At 41.8% G+C, this 20,026-nt stretch overlaps 1 protein-coding gene across 13 annotated transcripts in view; it reads right to left on the bottom strand.

The window, feature by feature from the left end:
- RNF152 (ring finger protein 152) overlaps positions 1-20,026 on the bottom strand; it is a 51,463-nt gene that overhangs the window by 10,060 nt on the left and 21,377 nt on the right. For 2 of the 13 annotated variants that reach the window (XM_026842643.1, XM_026842652.1), the window contains one exon: positions 1,222-1,349. The exons of 5 other annotated variants lie outside the window; for them this stretch is intronic. The gene's annotated coding sequence lies outside the window, so the exon portion shown is untranslated. Of the gene's footprint in view, positions 1-1,221; positions 1,350-12,167; positions 12,262-17,262; positions 17,322-17,623; positions 17,723-20,026 lie in introns of those variants that run through there. 6 more of the 13 variants (XM_026842644.1, XM_026842649.1, XM_026842646.1 and 3 more) reach the window with 6 other exon arrangements.

The following is a 20,026-nucleotide window of genomic DNA, read 5'->3' as shown; positions in this document are numbered from 1 at the left end:
TTATTCCCAAAATAGCACCTGAGGACCACAGCTGTCAGAGGAATTCGTCCTTTCCATACAATTATTTCTTGCTCTTCCCTCCAGATCACAGCAACTAAGTTGCAACATGCTAATCGATGGGTGATGTCAGTAAAACAGAAATAACGTCATTCAGGAAGAGAAGGCAGGCATAGATGTGGGGTTTGCAATGCAGGACAGCCCTCTGGACCACACTGTCCCATAGCCTGCTTCTGGCAGTTACTGTTATTTGAATAAGGAAAACAAAATACACATCACCTCTTCAGATGGACATTGGCAGAACTGGCCCTGCTGCTGACTTTGCAACAGCAGCGGATTTTGGCTCACAAGATGCTTCAACAAATACATAGTGACAGTCCTGACTCAGGAGGGAGCAGGGGCTGCAGTTACAAAGGCAGAAGCTTGTGAAACACATGCAACGGTTGCGGGGGAAACAGCACGTGCCAGCTGCGTGAATGGCACTTTTGGGATGTTTTCCCTGAACACGGCACAGAAGCCACCACTGGGTCCATGTGGCACCTGCTCTGCACTGGCACCATATTACATACACATAGGGTTAAGAGATACTCCACTGCCACAGAAGGGGCTATGCATTCACTGCCCACCTGCCTGATGCACACCAAGGGAAAGTGCAAGAAAATGTGTAGAGTTTTTATCTTCTTTATCCTCTCCTTCCTGTTACTATCCCCATATCCCTATGGTACAGGCAGGCACAAAGGGAAGACTGTCAGAAGGGGTCATTAAAAGACTAGCGTTCAGCTGACAAGAGAAAAATGGAAGAGAGCTATCCACAATCGTAGAAAATTTTTAGAGAAAGCCCCAATGCCTGGAAATTCAGATGGCCTATGTTTAAAAACAGAGTGGAAGCACTCCTGCAGATGTAAATCAGTACTTCTGCACAGGAGCTCTGCCCTCTACATTTTGGATGTCAATGAACTGAACTGGTGAAGTTCTCTGATCTCATTTTGATGCCACCTAAAACCATTCTCTCTCCACTTACAGTGCTAAAGGTAAACCAGTTTCTATGGATGTGATTGGGATCAAGATAATTTTTCTGACCACATATCTTTATCCAGGAGTCATATATACTCATGCACTATTAAGTCCCTCATCACTGTCCCAGTGACATCCTTACTGTAAAAGATCAGTGCTAGGAAAGAATGAGACGAGGTATTCGGAATGGAGAAATATAACAAAAGTCACCTCCAGGCAAACAGCACCCTAAGGAAAAAGAAGAAATCCATCCCAACAAGATCTAGGCTGGTTTGAACACTAGGTAATGCTGAGAAGCATTTTTCCAGGAAGTCAAAGTTTTACATCATTAGTGCAATCTGTAGGAAGAAAAAAGGAAAAGAATGAAGCCAAATTAAAAGGTTAGGATAGGGCTTACCACCTGCATGACACACATTGTTCAGATATGCATGGATATATTTGCAAAAGCTGAAAATATAGTGACAGCCCCATTTGATTTGGTGCTGAATCAAGGCAACAGTGACTTCCAACTGTTGTGTCAAGTTATACTTTTTTTCCCCCTTCCTTTTTTTTTTTTTTCCCCTGAAAGAACAACTACAAACTATTTCAAGTACAAGGTTGCATTGTGCATATACCTATACTGAATTATGACATTTCTTACCTTCCCAAATGTCTCAAATTATGATCAGAGGTGTATTTTGACAGATCAGTGGTAACACAACTGGTAAGCAGAAAGGTTAGTATGATTCCTTCAGAATTTGTCTAAAGACAAGTTAAAGAGTAGCCACAGCCACCTACCTAATCCCTTGGTCTCTGCTGACACTGTCTTGTTCAAAGGTTGGGCATGGACCTTCATGGGTGCGATGTAACCTTATTCCCAACCATACCGAGAGCCCCACAACCCTCCTGCACTCTGCCACAGCTCAGCTTGGGGATAAAAGAAAGTCAAGCCGTCATCTACAGTCAGAATTAAACTGCATAAGATCTATGTGATTCATTTTGCAGTACGTGGTTAGGAAGGAAAAAGCCACAGGAGCTCTCTCATGCCAATTCACTTTAATAATGATGAGAAGATTTAATACTGCAACAGACCTCCTCTTGGATAGGGGACTGAACTCTCTAGTTTGTGATCAATGCACACCCAGATCAGTTGGAGGTACTGAGCTATCACAGGTGAACCTTGCTCAAAGCTTACTCAGACCGGATTTTTTTTATGGCACTTTGAGCACAAAGACCAAGAGGGAGCTGGGCTGCACACGAGAGCACAGCTTACAGCAAACATCAGCCAAAAACATTGTTTTGTTGTTATTTGCTCTCAGCAATGCCCAAGGGGGGAGGAGGGGACTGCTGACAGGAAAACAGGGTGGGGAAAAATCAGAAAAGACTGTCAGGGATATCTGTAGGTGTCCATAAAAGAGACAGCGTATGTAAGTGTGGATAGGGGCACACATGTGGAAGGGAGGGCTGGGGACTATGACAGTGAAACTATACACACAAACAGACAACTGTGAGCAGTGATTCTGCCTCGCACAAACCTGACAGCAACTGGAAGTTCTTCAGGGCCAAGATCTAACAAGTAACACAAATAAAACCTAACTGTCTATTAAAAGTCCAGAAGCTCCAAAACTCAAGTGTCAGAAAGGTGCAGCAGGAGCAAAGGAAGGAAAAAGAGACAGGCCTTGAAAAGAAGACCTCTCTGCCTCCTCTACACTCTCTTCCCCTTGCTGTGGGTCTGCCCAACATCCACAGGGCTGCTGCTGGCCAGTCAGACAAGAGATTCACAAGCAGTTACAGAGATCCAGGGATGAACCTGCAAAGCTGCTGACCCCTGCAGCAGATGATCAAAGTGCAGCTGGATGGCTGAGAGCACAGCACAAAGGTCCTCCTTGCAGATTTGGGCTGCCCTCTGTATGAGCCAAGAATTTTTAGGATTTGAGAAATGATTGTGTGACTCGAGCAATAAATGTCTGGAGAGAGTAAAACAAGTATTTCAGCTGTTTGTCAGTCATGCTATCTGTTCTGCTAGTACCTTGCTGGAAGCTACAGCAGAGCCTCAAGCTCTTTTTCTGGGTGAGCAGGAGGCCAGTAATGCCAAGGTATCAGCTTCCTATTCCCCAAGAAGGGGGATGGAACATTCGTTGCTCTTTTGAAATTTGTAGCTTCCCAAGCACCACATAGGGAGGTACTGCAGGGGGTAAACAGATGAAGGTTGCTGCAGCTAGTATAGCACAGCTACAGACAGTGAGAAGAAGAAAGCCCAGGTTTGCTGCAGAGAAAGCTTTGCAGAAACCCTAACTATAAAGTGGTCCCCAACTGGCCAGCTCAGAAAATACAGCTGGTTTTGGAACCCAGTGCAGAGAAAGACACTGAACATCCATGAGGGGAGTTGGACAAGTCAGAGAACAGAGTAATGGCAAACCCTTGCCTACTGACATAATATTTTTTTTCTATGTAAGGACAGCCCCAGTGGTACTAAGCAATGGAAGCAACAGCCTTAAAGGGGTGCTGCCTCCATGGGAGAAACTATCTTCACACATACCTTCTAACGTATTAGGGCCCAAAATTATATTAACCTGAAAGCCCTGAAAATATGCTTTAATGATACCCATGGTATCTAATACAATTCACAGATGATTAAACATCATATCACATTTTTAAAGACTGGCTTCAGGGCATGCTGATGTAGTTAGCTGATCACTGAAAGAAAGCCTCAAAAACTTTGCACAGACTTATGCATGTATTTAGGCATGCTCTACTTGCTGTATATCAAGGTTAATAACAGACTTCCAGCAAGGCATTGACGATACTTCACCTTTCTCAGGAAGGTTTATTACGTAAACTCCCCAAACACATTATGAATTCTTTGACAGTATTACTGAGTATGTATGATTTATGATGAAGAAAGATCCATTCATTTCAGGTGCCCTTAGGCTGGAAAGGAGATTGGGTTGGGGGTGTGGGTACTGTTCTCAATAAGGGAACTAATTGCAAAAATCATCTGCCCACAGATATGGAAGAAAACATGTGCTAGAGTTGCTTCAAACTGATAGTGAGAAGGAAGGAACATATTTAATATTTAGACAGATTTCTGCTACGAAATTCAGCATCCATGCATGTTTTCATCAAATTCATGTTTGGACAAAACACACTGGGGCTTTTGAAATGCCCAGGATGTAGTACCTGATTTCCCCTGAATATCCTTCACTAAATGATGCTATTTATTTTTAGGCTGTTCTGTAGCACTAATTACCATAGTAACTAAGAACAGCACAACGAATAATTAATTTATTCATCACAACACCCTTGTTAAGAGAAGTATTATCATCATTATCTCTTTTCATCAGCTAAGAAAAGAAGTGCTGAGAGATGAAGCAGTTGGCCCAAGGTCATGCAAGCACCACCCAGATTGCCTCTCACCTCATGAGCCACTGGGCAGAGGTGATAGATTCCTGACAAATTCGTTTTTGTAACAGAGAATCAACAAAATTCAGAAACCCACCCATTTCTCCCCATCTTCCAGATGGCAGCATCTCCATGGTATGCCTGAGATTTTTTGTGGCTTTCATTGAATTTACCAGCTTTTCCATAGACCATGAAAATTACAAGGGCCTGTGATCTCCATGGACACTGTTCATCCACCATGTAGATTACAACTGAGAGGCTATATGCATTTTGAGGGCCAAAAAGCTAGCAATACAACAACAAAGTTCATCCATTCTTCTCTCCAGAATTACCTATTTTCCAGGCACCTTCCTCTAAGCCAGGCAGCCTACACCCACCATTCTTTCTGATCATTTGTTCACAATTGCACAAAAATATTGCAGAACAAAAGCATTTTAACTTGGCCAAATCCTTAGCCAGTGCAAGCTGGCACTGTTCCTTTAGCCAAGACGAGAATCAGGTGTACACACTACCAGATCATAAAGCCACAAGAAACAAAGCCAAGTGAAACTGTGATATATGACCCTACAACATCCTATGAACCGGCGCCAGAGTATCCATGCTGATGGAGAGACAGTGTGCTCTGGATGATCTCAACAGGGCAGATCAAACAGGACAGCAGTTGTCCTGCCTCTCTGGCAGCTGAGCAATCAGAGGTGGATCACAAAAAAAGAGCCTAGCTGCAAGGTAACATCCCACAACATTTACCTTAGAAACTGTCACCAGCTAGCCCTAGCAAAAGGAGACAGAGGCAAAAAGGTCACCCACAGGAATGTAACTAGAAGTTTATGGGTTTGGAGCAAAACCAGGTGAGGCGAAAACACCAAGCTTTGGTGCTTATAGAAAACAGAGAGAGACTCACATGCTGCTCGTTGTTCCATCTCACGTCCCCAGCTGCGCTGCTCCCTCCTTTTATCTGCAAACTTTGACACGTCCACATTCCCTGGCTCCAAAGACCTTATTTTGGTCAAATATGACCAGGATAAGCTGCACTTTGTTCCAACAGCAAACACTACTAATCACCTGCAACGTGCCAGGTCAGCAAATGACGGGTACAGTTTCTTACTGCTGAGTCAAAGCAGTACAACTACACTCATCAGACAGTTTCATGCAAGGTGCTCTACCACTATCTGAAATCAAAATATTCCACAGAAATGTGCCCATTTCAGACAGACTTCAGAGAGCATACAGCTTTCCTGCCCACAAAGCCCCTCAGCAGCCCTCCATGCGGGTGGTCCTGAAGCCCAGGCGGTGGGAGCCTGACCTGCTCCTCACCAGCCCAATTCTGACACGTCTGGAGCTTTTTGACAAAAACACTTGTCAAGCTGCTACAGAGCTGCAGTTCCCTAAATCTCCCAGGCTCCCTTCAGCCTGGCACAGCACAGGGGACCCCCAGGTGCAGATCATCCCTACTAGGAGTGTGAAGGTATTCCTCACCACTTCTGCTCTCCGTAAGTCCTAGTGTTTCTCTTCCTGCACGAGGGGTGTGCTGACAAGATGAGAGACCTAACTGTGGTCCTAAGATATCCCAAACTTGAAAATTCCCCCACAGAGGATATTAAAAGGTTCCTCCCACTGTGCAAATAAACAAAATATCCAGCATTCTGAGCATCCCAAGGGATGGTGCTTATTTCTACAGCCTCCTCTGAGTTCAACACTTGCAGGGCCATTAGCACTTCTTCAGTTTTGTTGGCTGCTCTTAATTATGCCTGACTCACTCCTAAACCCCAGGGTGAAAGGAATTAAAAGCCAGGTTTTTCTGCATAGAAGTGAGACCCATTTGCTATTCAAACTGAATCAAGAGGAATGGGGCTGAGAGGGGTGGTGTGAAAAGAAATCTACCCCTCACCTCCTGAATAAAAGCAGCACCAGTAGTTATTTATGACCAGGACATAGGGAGTAGGCGGTTAGCAAAGACAGATTTAGAAGTTGCTTCCTAACTTAAAGTGAGGTCACAAGTTAAGTCACTAAGGCCAAAATCCCACAACCTTACAGGAGAAGCTATGGAAGTTAAACTTGCTCTCGTTAACAGCTTCTAAAAGCAATGCAACGTCTTCTAAGAGATTTTCATTTATGGCAACATGACAGAACTCTGTGATATTCAAAATGCTGAGAGAGAGCAAGGCATGAAGCACCTGATCACTTAAATGACAAACTCTCCTCTCCCATTAAAGCTTTATGCTTCATCTGCCATTGGTAGATTTTGCCTGATACCTGAAGAGAAACTTAAAGGATTCTTCCCTCCCTCCCCTGAGGATTTTGTATTAGACTAACAAAATACCAAAAAAAAAAAAAAAAAAAAAAAAAAAAGCTCAAATGCAAACGTTTTTCACTGATATAGGTCTGTTGGTGATTGGGTGGGAATGAGCTTAAATTAGTGCACTAAGACACCAGTCTATAGTTACAGGAGAGAGTGCTACCGCTCTTCCAGGTCATTGAGTGGGTTTTGATAAAACTGGGTCAAAACCTACCTGCCTATGGGCCTAAACAGAGGAGGAGAGGAAGGAATCGATACTCACACATTCACATGCTGCCTATACAACGCCAAAACCAAAGTCCTTCAAATGAGTTTTAATAGCTGCAACCCTGCTCTGCGCTCCTGCCTCGTACCCACCGCCTGCTTAACATGCTTTGCAACTCTCCCATCACAGCTTCCTGAGGACATGATTCTGCAACCCACATCACTGAACAGTTACCTTCACACAACTGCTCTCAAGGGCTGGGTGGTTTGGGGTTTGTTTTGTTTGGGTATGGGCAGGGGTTGTTTATTTCTTTGCTTCAGAAGAAAAAAGAAAAAAAAAAAAAAGACTGCAACAGACCTAGGGGGGATCAAAGTAATACATCCTTTTATATTGAAATAGATGGGATTAAGAAATTGGAAAATACATCTTATTAAAAGCCACACATCAGTGAGTAAGGAAAGTCTCTTCTTTCATAGACCATAAAGAAGTAGAATAAGGTTTGAAGGACATTAGGTGGGGTGGGAGGAGCTCTTTTTATCTTTTTACCTTTCTCCTGAAACCTGCTAAGTAGGCAGCCCAAGGGAGTAAAGCCCCGTTTATCAGGAGAAAAGCTGTAACAGATGTCCTAACACAGAAGAACCCCTTCCAAGAGCTTATCTTCACAAGAGAGTGGAATATAGCCAACTAATATGCCTTCTCAAGGTCAACTGCTCTGTCATTTCCTAATGCAGATGAATCGTGATCTTCATGCATTTTCGGTTTCTGATAAGTGCTACAGCTACTCCAGGTCATGGCACTGGTCATTCTGGTTTGCAGACTACACCAGAAGGAACTGGAGCCCATCCAAAAGCTCCTTTCTTATTGGAAACTAATCATTCACCCTGTAACACTCTGTCAGCTAGTAATATTAATACCACCCTCACTTCCTGAATTTTGGGAGCCATCCAACCCTCACTGCAAATATGGATCACAAGCAGAGTTAGACCAAGCCTTAAGTGCATACATATTGATGGTTTCCTATTTTGTGATTTATCTCTGTTTTCGCTCCAGTAAAATCCTCCAAAAGAGATTTAGCAAGCCATACTGGATAAATAATTTCTTACAATACTTTTCCAAACCACATGGTACCACATGTACCCATGACTATAAACACTCCACAAGCTCCAGTTCAGACAAATTATAAAGCTCATGGCCTGACATTAGCCACTGAAGTTAAAGGGATGACATATGCTCTTGAGGTCAGTTTGCATATTTACAAACTCAATGCACTGTTAATCAACACAACCACTACAGAAGCCGTTTTCAGCAGCCACAAGCAGATTGAGATAATCTCTAAATGCAGATGCTTTCAATTCCTCTGCACCACTCTAAAAATGTGTGACCTGGGGAAACACAACCTTCCCAAAAAAGCTGCAACTAAGCCAACTGGTTGCACATCAACTAACCCAAACAGCTCCACATCATGACTCAAAGCCCCAGTACCACCAGGGAAAATTTCAGACAAGCGGTGAAACAACAGACACCAGAAAAGGCTCTCAGCTCTCTTCTTCATGCCCATGGACACGGGCATACCCGTGAGAGAAACGAGAAGACTCCCATGGATGGCCTTCTGGGGTGAAGCTTAGAACAGAGCGAGGGGATTTGCATCAAGTCTCTCCCTCATATGAACCAGTACAGTTTTCAAACAAAAATAGTCTCACAGCTAAGCAGGTCAGTGTTCTTGAGAGTGATAACCGTAACTCAGGTTAGCAAGTTGGGTTAGCACCACCACAACCCTCTCTGGTGGGCCGAGATAAATTACAGATCTGGGAGATTGAACTCAAAGCTGCAGAGCTGCTGGCCCATCTGCTCCAGCAGCCACAGTGTGATGGGAACTGGCCATTGGCTGCTCAAATGCTCAGGCACAGGAAGATAAACTATTCTTGCCTGTATTGTGTTGCTTTCCTTCACAGAGATGGCATTCAGTTCCAAGAGCCACTCACCTTCTGTAGCTGCAAGAAGTTTATCAGACCTGCCAAGCTTTGTCAGGTTGTATTTCATTCTTTACTGTGAGTTTCAAAGTTCGAGCCAGACATCACTCATCATACCTCTGCCAGTCAAAGTCTGGCTGCTTTTGAAACATCTGTGTGAAAATACCCTCCATTTGGCAGCACTTAACTAACAATATACAGTATTTCTGCTGTATGAAGGAGGCTCGGAAAGGGCTGTGTTACACTACATTAGAGCAAAACAATCAAATCAAAGCAAACTGCTTTATCTCTTAATTTTGGGTCCAGTTCTGCAGTCCTTGTAACAGAAAAACAAACTTAGAAAACATAACTAACAGAATATTGCTAATGCTCAAGATTTCATCACAATCCTGACAGTATACAGCCATGGCGATTCCTAGGCTTTCAGGATTATGGACAATCACTTCAGTACTCAGTAAAAAGAAAATTGCTAGCCTGATTTTTCTGAATAAAAGCCTTAAGACAAGAACTTCAGAAACCCCAAATCCCAATTAGGTAGAACCCTTAAACTTCACTCTCTGTCTTGCAAGCCAGTCTCATGATTTCTGCATGTGAGTTGGTGTTAACTAAAATGTAGTTTTGAGGTGAATTCTTTAGCAGTTTCAGATCAAATTAAGGAAATACTTTCTCCTTAGGCAAAAATGGTAATTTCCATTAAAATTAAATCTCATTTCAATTTAACTATTTTCTTTCAGAAGGAATTTATAAAAAGGTAATACAAAGGGCAAACAAAGCTTTTTGTACTGACTCTGGAACAATTTTTCTTCTGATGTGGTCATTCACTGAGTGAGCCAGAAGTTATCTCTTACTCACATCACTCTACTGCTGAATATGGAATATTTAAGTCTAGCAATACACCATTTATTTTTCTTTCTCAGTCTAGCAAAAGCAAATTAGATAAATACACTACAACTACCATCAGCAGTTTCATAGCAACATGTTGTCAGACTGTTATTCAGTGGGTTTTGCGCTCGTTGGCTTAAAAAAAAAAAATAATCACAATGTGGAGCATTTTCAACAGACAAGTCACATTTCATGATGTGATCAAAACCTGAAGAGGACTACATAATTGAGAGAATTGCTGGTTTTTACAGGTGTTTCTTACTAAGTATCTAAAGAATCTCACTATGAAAGGACAGGTGGTTCAAGACTTTCTAAAAAAGTCACACATCTCAATGGTCTCAAGAGTATATTCCAAAATCATTAATTGCTTTTAAAGACTTACATCAGATAAGCTTCACCACTTATTTCACCTTGAATACTGTGTTGTTTTGGGCCCCTCACTATAAGAAAGACATTGAGGTGCTGGAGCACATCCAAAGGGCAGTGAAGCTGGTGAAGGGTCTAGAGCACAAGTCTTATGAGGAGTAGCTAGAGGAACTGGGGTTTAGCCTGGAGAAAAGGAGGCTCTCTACAACTACCTGAAATGAGGTTGTAGCAAGGTAGTTGTTGGTCTCATCTCCCAAGTAACAAGTGTTAGGACAGGAGAAAATGGCGTCAAGCGTGCCAGGGGAAGTTTAGATTGGATATCAGGAAAAAATTCTTCACCAAAAGGGTTGCCAAGCACTGGAACAGGCTGCCCAGGAAAGCGGTTAAGTCACCATCTTTAAAAGGTGTTTAAAAGATGTGTAGACGTGGTGCTTAGGGACACAGTTTAGTGGTGGACTTGGTGGTGTTAGGTTTATGGTTGGACTTGACTTTAAAGGTCTTTTCCATTCTAAATGATTCTATTCCATGTAGCCTCACACAGAATAGCAGTCAGGAACCAAAGAGGTGCCTTAGGGTCTACTAAAAAAGAAAGGCCAAAAGTCTGTGTTGCCACTCTATAAAGTGTTGCATTGGAAGAGATGATCTAAGAAGACACAGTGTGCATACACACAGCTTTATGCATCTACGCAAGATTCAATAGACTCGACTCAGTTGAGATCTTTATTTTGTTATAATATTGTATCTGTATGCCTTACAGTGGTGCACTGAGCACTGGAAACATCAATGCACACAGTCAAACCTATGCCAAGGAACCACACTGACTTATGCTCACTGAGGATCTGGCCCACAGACAGAAAATCAGAGTTAAAAAACAGATTGAAAAAATTGAAAAAAACAAGTTCTTGACTAGGATGAATACAATTTCAGCTCTGGACCTCGATTTGCATTGCGCCACAAACTACAACATTCCTTGCTTTCCCACTGAAAGGTTTTAAGAATTACTTAGTTTACTGACAACATTGTTACTTTTTAGAGTTGAGTCAGTGTTTTCCTAACTTTTGCTTATTAAGTTTCTTCACTGCCAGGTGTCTTTCACTTTAATGATTACTGCTTTTGTTTTTTTGCCAACCACAGAAATTATCAAAATATTTTACTAAATCAAGACATAAAGAAAAAAATACATCATATTTTGCCAAATAACAGCATGGATTGGAAAAATCATTTTCTATTCTTTAAACCACTCCTCATACTGTGCTCTATTTTTTAAGTAGTGAAGGCTTTGCCAGTTCCTTTCACACTGAGTTTGCAGAACACCTGCCAGAGTGAGGTCTTTGCCAATAAACAGGGTTCTTAAGTGTTGTGGCAATTAAAAAAAATAATGTAATCATCAATACAAATAATTAATACTATTATTATTACTAGCATACATGCTTTTTGGTCTGAGCTCTCATCTTCTAGAGCAGCTGCCTCTAGAAAAGAGAGAGCAAAGAGAGCGAGTGCCAGCAGATGGCACTCCAGAACATAAAGCATTAAGCAGCAGGGCTTGCAGGACCAAGAAAGCCAGTTCTGCTTGGCTGTCCCACTAGCCTGCTTCAGCTCCCCTTCAGTCTCCACTTTCCCACTCCCAAACAACAGGGACAAATGCTGCCACTCCCAACTTTTAGCACCATAAGATTATCCTGGTGCTGGATGGGATGCATCAGCAAGGTGAGATGCACCTTGCACAGTCATTTCTAAAAGAGAGTGGGGTACCAGCACACCCAAAGCACTGAGCTCATTACTTGCTCTCTGACTGGGGGAAGAGTTCCCACAGGGCAGGTAGAGTTGCTTTCCCACACTGTGCATGGGGAGGTGGCATTGTCTTATTGCCTCCCACCACTCTCCCTACACTCCTCCAAATAAGCAGCAAGCTGGGATATAGCTGAAGTAATGCTGGCTTTTATTGCTTTAAGATAGCACCACCAACAAAAAATACACTCTAATGATTAGGAAAACAATTTCCCTTCTGTTTATTTTTAGCTATGCCCTACACATACACAACAGCTACACTGTTCACCTGTATGGTTAGGAGGCATCACTACAGATGGTTCCTTTAGGCGTGCTGAAGACTCCCACGCTCCTCCAAGCCTTCTGCCTTGCCCCAACACTCGTGCTCCTCCTGTAGCTACGTCAGTCAAGCCAGCACTTCTTCCAGTCAAACACTGACTGTCAGGAAAGCTGCTGCCTAGTAGTCCTGTCAGCCAGAAGAAATAAATTCACCTTAAAGAGCTGTGGCTCACCTGATCTTTGCAACTGTCATCGAACTCTAAGAGCAATTGTTTGTTTTGCTCTTGATGGAAACCCTCCCAATCCTTCAGTCTTCAAAATAAGGCTCTTTAAAACACTCTGCAACTTGGGGTGATAGGAGGAGGTACCCTTAAACCTAAGGAGACTATGCTATTCTCATAGAAAATGGAATTTTTAAGAAAAACTGTGAAATCCAGTTGGTTTTGTCCAACTCTAGGCATCAAGTATGGAAGTCACTGTTTAGAAAGAATGAACTGGCTCAGCTGACAAAGACACAATGCCAACATTGTTCTCTCATGTGAAAGTTTAGAGTTTAAAACACCGAAGGTCATACAAGTGGGTGGAAAAAAAGCCTGCATTTTTATCAGAAGTCTTTATGAATTACCTAGAGGATATACAAATATGGAAAATAACCAGCCTTCTTGAAAAAAGCCTAAGTATTTACCACTTAAACTCTCTCTCCTGAAAGGCAAACCTGTACCATGGGATCCATCTGCTCAGGTAGAAACAGCAGAAAAGATCTGTCAGAAAGTAATTTCTTTTCCTCTCCTGTATTTGTCAGTGGATCACTGGCATTTCCCCCTGTAATTGGCCCCATATATAAATGGGCACAAAACTGAAAGAGTTTTTGGTCATATCTGCGGATATGGGCAACACACTAACCAAATAAAATCACGTAATGTGCCCTTCTTGCAGAAGGAAGTCACAATCAATGCCATATAATATCCATTGTGTTTTAGGAAATTCATTTTTATCTAGAATTCCAAACTCACTTCCTCACAAGCATAAACACATACCTTTTTTCTTGATGGTTCACTGACATTACCCTCTGAAAGCGACATGACTCAGCTCAACGTTTATGTACTATGCGTTGCACAGAAGTTTGCTCAACACATGTTTTTAGAGCAAGTCTCTTCTAATACACAAAGATGGGCTGATGGCATGGAAAGAAGAATGGGGCAACTGTTCTTGCTTACTCTGCCTTTCTAGCTGCCATCCCAATGTGGATTTGGTTCATAAAATATTCACCTGTGGAAAAGCAAGTCATGAAGCATAACTGTAACCCACACCAATCTTAACACTGAGCAGCAATGAAGCGTGTAACTGTCTGGTGATTATCATGAGACATCAGAAATACTTCCAAGTTAGCAAGTTGTGCAGTTGTTGCTGTAAGAACTTATTTGGAGCTTTTGTTCCCATGGATCTCCCTGAACAGATGCATGGATGCCCTCCTTGATATTCCACCCACCTGATCAGGAAGCAGAACTAAGGGGTGCCCAGGCATCAGTATTCTCCTTGCTATTAGGTACAAAAAACTGCCTTCTCTAATGAGCAACCTCTCTTGATAGAGGAGACTGCAATTAGTGTGGACTCTCAGGAGCTTTAATGTTCCCAAGCAGCAAAATGTAGATAAGTGCATTGTAAGCGAGTTCAGAAAGGCGCGCAAAATTCTCTGGCACTGACTAGTCTATAGATATGAAAAGGGCCAATCCCTTTGTAAGTTCTGAATTTAAATTTAGAAGAAAATATATATTTAATGGAGAAGGGGGACCAAAGAGGGAAGGAACATTGGAAGGAAGGCTTCTTGCTTTTAAAGATAATCATTCTATCCACCTATATTCTTTTTTTTAGCTTTATTTTCACAAATGAGCATTTTTTTGCAAGTAGGTTTTCAGGCTCCTCAAAGTAAGAGTGCAGGTGCAAACCACAAGTGCTTTAATGTGAGTAGTACAACCATAAGAACATAGGCGTAAGATCTTCTTTAAGAAAAAAAATCATTAAATATTTTCATTCCCTTATGTCTAAGTGCATAACCCCTCTACAGAAAGCAGTAAAGGTCACGGAAATGCACAGGCCTTTGCTGATGGAAAAATGCTATTGTATATTGTTCAAAATTACACAAAAGAATTGAGCACAAGTGCTAGAAAAATGAGACCTTTAAAGGAGTGAACTGAAAAGTTCCAATGATATCCTGATTTAAAATTGCATGTGTACAGGTTGCAGCCACTTCTGTGTCTCTCTTTATTTGAAAAAAAAAAAACAACAAAAAAAACCCAACCAACCAACCAACCAAAACCCAATCAAAAAAAACCCCAACCAAAAACCACCTCAGTTTATAATCTTATTGAAGGACAAAGTTGTAGATTCTTATCACTTCATTAAATTGCCAATGCATGATGGTTTTTTGTTCTTGTTTCATAACTACCCATTAACATAAAAAGATAAGTTTCTCCAATGAATCACATAGTGGAGTTTCTGCCAGCAGAGGAAGGAGTAGCACAGGAATGTTACCCTGTAACATTGCAAAAAATTAGTCAGGTTCCTCAAAATATGAAGCTCCTCCATGGGCTACAGCAGTAAAGTTCCTGTAGGCATGGAGTCATCTTTCCATTGCCCTTCAAACACCACCACTTATTTTTGGGTCATGCTGACTCCAAACAATTGGAGATAAGGAAGAAAGCAAACATGTCACAGAATTGCCACCTGTCTTTTTAAATAATTCCTCATTACCAAGGTGTGACCATAGGCAGCCCTCTAGCTCATGCCTTCTTGTGTCAGGGACGTGGCTGCATTGGAAGAGAGACCTGGACTGTAAATCAGGACTCCATAAGGGAAGTCAGTGTGAAGTTTTTTTTCCCCAAACTATTTTTAGCATGGGCATAAATAATATCCTCTTAAAAATGCACATTTCCTTACCAAAATCCTTTTCACCAGCTTATCTTGCCCTTTTGCAAGGAAGTTCAGGAATGCCAGTATGATAGTATGAATTCATTTATGAATGAAAATAATTATAAATTACATATTAGTTTAAAAAACAATAATGACAAGGACTTTGTAGATGGATAAACAATTTCTTTAAAGCTGTGAAAAGCAGCCTGGGTCCAGTCCTGCCAGCATTTTTTTGTGCCAGTGATCCCTCCATATGAAGCAGTTCCACTGAGCTGGGCAAAGTGTCCTTCACAGAAATTGTTCTCAAGAGCAAACTGGGCCAAACTTGCCCAGAAACCCTTCCAGTGGAGAACACGTCATCCCACAAGCAGCCCTGTTTCCCCCAAACATCAGTGTATGTGACATGCTCTGAGAAGAAATCCTCACTCATCCGAACCTTTACATAAAGAAGAGTGAGGCCAAATCTCAAAATACTCAGCAAATGCTTTCAAAAAAGGCAACTGCTGGATTTTTAAGACCACCTCAAAATCATGACTTGTCCTAGATTTCCCTGTTTTAAAATTCCCTTGCAACTGCTATTACTTGTGTTTTCTGTGGAAGTCACACAAAGAGGGAGAGTGGCAGTTTGCAAGAGGTGGCAAAAAAAAAGGCAGAAGACACTATGACATTGGGAGAATAAAAAGAACAAGTTTTTGTACACTTGAAAACTTTCAGGATGGCCAGACTTTTCTTCTGAAGGGAGGTTGCTAATTAGCCAACATAACAGTAGCAACAGCATCCTTGTAAAAACAGCTCACTGTTTATTAAAAGCAAATTTGGGAGCAATACGACTTCACCAAATTCTCACCAATTTGCTATGACTGACCAGCTTCTGTCTTCCACACATGCTTAATCTTCATACACTGACACATTTTCTACTCCACAAACTATGTATCAGTCTCTTCAATCAACACAACTCCAGTGTTTCTGTTGATTTCTATTTTAAGACAGGAATCTACTTCAGAAAGTAAAATCTGAAGTCTTAAGAGTACTTTATTTCCATTCCCAGTCTCGCTCCACTCCATGCTTCAAAAATACTTATGCCAGACCAGCAAGAGAAGTTTCCACAGGCAAATCAAATCATCATCTCCTACTTGCTGTACTTAAAACTTACAGCAAATTACAGTATCCTGGTATCACACTTATTGCCGCAGGGCAAGGCCCTAAAAAAATGGTATTTTTTCACTTGCAAATTAAGCAAAGATGCTGATTTGAAATAAAATTAGAGAAAAGTGAGTTGTAATGAAAATTTAGGGTTTCAAATGAACACCTCATGAATGAAGTGAAACAATGTTACCTGTACTAAGGTACTAAGTGTTGTCTTTCTACTAAATACTGGAAATTTGGCAAACCCTTTTCAGAACTGAAATGCTGCTTATACCATCTGAAGGTACTTGCAGATGGGATGACCCATGTTCCCATTCTCCAAGACGGATTGTGTTTCCCAGCTAGATTACATCTCCCATAACCACAACAGCAACTCAACATGAAAAGAGGAGATGGAAGCCAGCCATAAAGTCAAGCCCCAGGGAAGGAAGGGGAAAACAAAGTATGCTAATTACAGTTCCCATGGGAGATGGCGCTAGCATTCCTAAACCTAACCTTTCAATCCTGTTGTTCAGTGAAAGGAGATTTGGGGGTTTTTTTCCTCTCCATAAAACAAACCAATGAACTTCGACAAAATTACGATGCAGAAAAAACTTCCAGAAGACAATGCAGAACAAATCTTCAAACCTGCTGCAAAACCAACTGAAGAGGCAAACAGCTTCACCCTTTTACTGCTCAGAAACTAAGGAGGAGTGATTTTTCTGCTTCAGGAACATTCCTGAGGCTTCGTAGCAATATATCCCTGACTCCATCATTCACCACACAATTCTTCCCATTTTTAGTTTAAAAGAAAACCACTACACAGGACTGGATCTTTAAACCCTTATTCATCAAAACCCCTCAAGGCTTTAGCTAGTTGCACCAATGTGACAGAAAGACAGTCTTCACAGTGGTGCCCCAGCACTTGACAGTAAAGTGAAACAGAAATAGAGGAGCTAATGGTTTCTGGATGCTGCAAGCGCCCCATTTCCTCACACTGCTAACACCTGCTTCTAGAATACAAATGGGTCTGGGCTTAGCAATGGAGCAAGACAGACAAAACACAGTACCCACTTAAACATGACAGGAAGCAATCCCTTTCGTAAACTCCAGATCCCTGTGCAAGTTACTGCAATGAAAAAAAAGATTCAGAGAATTAGGCACAAACAATATAGCCTGATGAAAAAAAATTATTATTTCAACACAATTCAATAATCTGGAATATCAGTAGTACTGATTACCGGCTCTTTTCAATGGCCCCTTGTTCTTCCCCTTACTCTGGAAAAAAAAAAAAAAGGCTATTCTGAGCTGCAATGCAACTGAAGGAGCAGTAAATGCATCAAGCATAGGTCTATCACAGGGCTGGCTCACCTACATAAGGGGCTGGCTTATGAATTGCAGCATTCTCCCCAAGAGGTGGCTAGCACTTACTTTCCTCAAGGCAGAACCTCAGGAAGAAGAAAATATCTGAATTAACACTTCTGTAGAGAGTCCCCAACAGTGTCTCAACAGTGGCTAACTCAAAGGAATCTGGGGAAGGTAACCAAAAGTCTGTTGACTGTGAGCTTAAATTCTGAGCAAAGATTACACCATCATCAGTAAAAAAATTAGGGGGTACTCCTTAAGAAAAAGTTTAAAGACATGTTGTTGCAATACTGCTTCTGTGATCTGCAATTCAGAAAGCATCTCTATTAAGAGTTATGCACTGGGGACAAGTGTCTGAAGTATTAATACAGCCACTATTGGACATCTCAGTTTTACCTGCATCAGGAAGATCTAAACTGGCCTAAATTTAGCTTCAAACAAGCCTTCTGTCCCAAGTAAGCTGCATGCAACAGGGTCAGGACTTCTCCAAGCCACATGCCCGTGGCAGACTCAGTGAACCCACACAAGAACCTGGGTATGCTCATGGCAGAAAGAAATTTTCATTCACTAAGGGTAAATCTGACAAAATGATAATATTCTTTTCCCTTCTCCCAGATGAAAGTTTTAAGTACTAGCAATTTCAGTAGCTCTGCAGAGCTCCACCAATCCCTCCTGCTGACCGCATAACACTTTGAAGTGCGTAATTCAATATTCAGGTCAGAAAGGAAAAGTGAGTATGAGGGTAAGGCAGAAACCTGGGTTCCTGTCCCTGCTCCAATGAATGTTTAATTATTTTATATTAAAAATTCATTTGGAGAAGGGCTACAATCCAGGCAGTCTAATGGGCTTAACTATGATAATAAAAAGATCCATGATCAAATGCTACCAGACAAATATGGGAGCTCAGTCTTAGCTTCCTTTGGGCTATCAGACCTAACTCAGAGAGAGCAACCACTAGCTCCTCCATTGCTTGTATCTCACTCCAGAAAGGAGCAGTTCAGCACATCTTCCTGGAACAGAAAGAGAGCTGCCAGCTTAAAAGACATCCTCTTGATTTCCCCTTGCTTTAGCCAGTTCAAACATCTCCTTATTTGAGATGCAGGCTTTTGCAAACCCCACTCTTGGGCCAACTTTTCTCCCAGCATTGCACAAGAACCCTCGTTGTCTGCATCCCACAGAATACAGTGGCTGGAAGTTTGATACCACAGTTTGTAAGGATCTACTTTATGGATCTACTCTGCTGAAAATGTTCTTGAGCTGCCTTGGTGTATTGAAAACTTTGAGCTGTGTGACTGACATTGCAAATGACAGCCAACCCAACTGAGCTAAATGCTGAACATCCAAGTTCTGCACACTCCTGTCCACTATTCCCCCTCAAGTGAAAGAAATCAAGAAGGTGCAGGGATTCAAATACTCAAGTCACATACAAAGACTCATTTAGTATAAAGAAAAAATGAAGCTATTCAGAGACATTTCCCAATCATAAGAATAAAGTCCACAAGTAAACTACCCATAGCAAACAGCTCACATGCAAGTAGTTTTTGATTTAATACTTCTCAAAAACAGGGAAACCTAGCAGATTTTCTTGCCTGTGAAGGTAAACTCACTGAATAACCATGCTGCCATATAAAGGATAAAAAGGGTGGGTGGAAGGAGGCATTCTCTTTGCAGAAATCAGGAGCTGCATCTCCTGTGCAAACTGGAAGCCTCCACCCAGGCTGCCCCTCTGGTCAGGTGTCGAGCAGGAGCCAGGCTGGGGACTCACTAGGCCGTCTGTCCAGCCAGGCACCATCAAGGCGGCTGGCATTGCATCAGCCAATGGGCAGGATGCTAGAAAGCTCTGGTAAAAAACCTGCCTAAGGATGGCTACCTTCCATCAGACACTGGGGTATGGCTTTTAAAATTAAAGCATGTGCAACCACGCCTCCACCTCAGTCACAAACATGTCTGTCCAGAGCAGACGTTTTGAAAATGAATTTTTGTTACAAGATGCTCATTTTTTGTTTGTTATTTTTGTTATTTTTTATGATTCCTTGTTCAGCAGCTGGAACCAGCATTGCCTTCAGCAAAAGCCACATGTAAAGGACAACACAGCAGTCAGCTGTCACTGTGTGACATGAGGGTAGACAGGATACATGCATTTTTTTTTACTTTCTAGAAGCAGATGAACTCCCACTGAATATTTAATTCAGACTTTAAGCTGTTTTCACCGATCACTTGAAAGTTAAATAATTATCCTGTTTAAAGAAACCTAGCAGTTATATTTTGCATCCCCCCCACCTCAAGCAGCTATTGCTGTTGTGACAATATTCATCTTGTCCATGATGACTATTATCCGCTGTATAAATATTGATGATCTGAGTAATTGCTGTTCTGTACATGTGCTTCTCACAGATATAAATTTCTCTGCCTGAAGTAGGCTGCTGACAAAGTACTTTCCTGGAGGTGCCACTGAGAGTTGTTAGTCCG

This window comes from Athene cunicularia (genome assembly GCF_003259725.1).
Source record: "Athene cunicularia isolate RWA chromosome 2 unlocalized genomic scaffold, athCun1 chr2_part1, whole genome shotgun sequence".
In the NCBI taxonomy this organism is placed as follows: Eukaryota; Metazoa; Chordata; class Aves; order Strigiformes; family Strigidae; genus Athene; species Athene cunicularia.
The sequence above is the reverse complement of the archived record's forward strand: the minus strand, read 5'-3'. Positions and strand labels throughout refer to the sequence as shown.